Below are 1,402 nucleotides of genomic sequence, written 5' to 3' on the forward strand. Positions count from 1 at the left end.
AAAAAACAGAAAAAATAAAGGGGCCGTTTTTGTCTTGAAATTTGGCGACAGCCTAAAAAACGGCCGAACAAATAAAAAAAAAAAAAAAAAAAAAAAAAACTCTTCAAGTGATGAGGAAAAAACAGGGATGTTTTAAAAGTAATGTAAATGACATATCTTCTCAGGCCATCTGAAAAAAAAACACACAAAAAAAAAAACAACCTGATCTTATCAGGTGGCTTCTGTGTGAAGTTTCGGCACATATTTCTGTAATTCTGTGGCTCAGCGAGCAGCCAGTTCATGCTTTGTGAAAGTAGACATTGCAAATGTAACGGCACTCGTTAATTGCTTTTGATACGGCTCATTAGTCACTAATGGACTTGCTGAATCACAGACTACAACTGATGTGATGTCACTTGCAGAGCACACTGCGTGCTCTTTATTTATTTGAAAATTGACAGAGCTGTATGAGCTAATATTTGTATTTTCCACTTTTGGTATTTTCCCACAGGAGCTGGCCAAGATAAAGTCGCTGATATAACTTCAGATCTGCTGAAGTTATATCAGATCTCCACTTTGTCTGAGATCTCGGACAAAGTAGAGAGTAGAATGTGTCCCTTAGAATATCTAAAGATCTGAAGAAGGCATATCGCCAAAATATTAGCTTACACCATGAAAAAGTTGGATAATTGCCAATGACAAGCAGAAAATACATTTGAATCAGACAGTATCTCTTTAAATTGAGCATGATATGTTAACTGAAACAAAAAACCTGTATTTTCTCTTCTTTTTTATGCACTTCTTGTTACTGTGCACTATTTTATTTTTATATTTGTATCATGTTCGAATAAATTTCATTTCATTTCATTTCATTTCAAAAAATTGATTTTACCATTTATGGACATCAGATGCGAGAAATACAAAACTGTCGTGTAAATACGTTTGAGACATTTTCTGGAAACGCAACACAAATTCATCTAAACACAACATCAAGAGCAATCTTTAGAAGTGATTGCTATCCAAATGGAAATTATAGGCCTCGTGGGATTTGGCAACAGGGACAAACAAATCTATGACCTGCCACAGCAGGTCACAACATTCACTTTGAAGGTCTTGAATTGGTGGACACCAGAGTGATGGTGATTCACTGTTTTCTGGAGCAGTGAAACATTAAGACAGTTTGTGCAAGAGAGCGAAGACGTTGTGAAACAGGAAATATATTGTTTGGTTCCGCAAAGTAAACATTGCAACAGTTCATGAGACATTATGTTTTAATAAAACAGTATGCTTGCACAGCATTTATAGTTACTAAAAAGCACACTTTCATAAAATAAACATGATGGACCAAATCTCACTTTTATGTATTTCTGAGGAGATTTGTATGCAGAGTCATTTAATCTTCCCTCAAGCTACTTATTGGGAT

The sequence above is a fragment of the Poecilia formosa genome, unplaced genomic scaffold, assembly GCF_000485575.1.
Source record: "Poecilia formosa unplaced genomic scaffold, Poecilia_formosa-5.1.2 Scaffold124, whole genome shotgun sequence".
NCBI classification, from domain to species: domain Eukaryota; kingdom Metazoa; phylum Chordata; class Actinopteri; order Cyprinodontiformes; family Poeciliidae; genus Poecilia; species Poecilia formosa.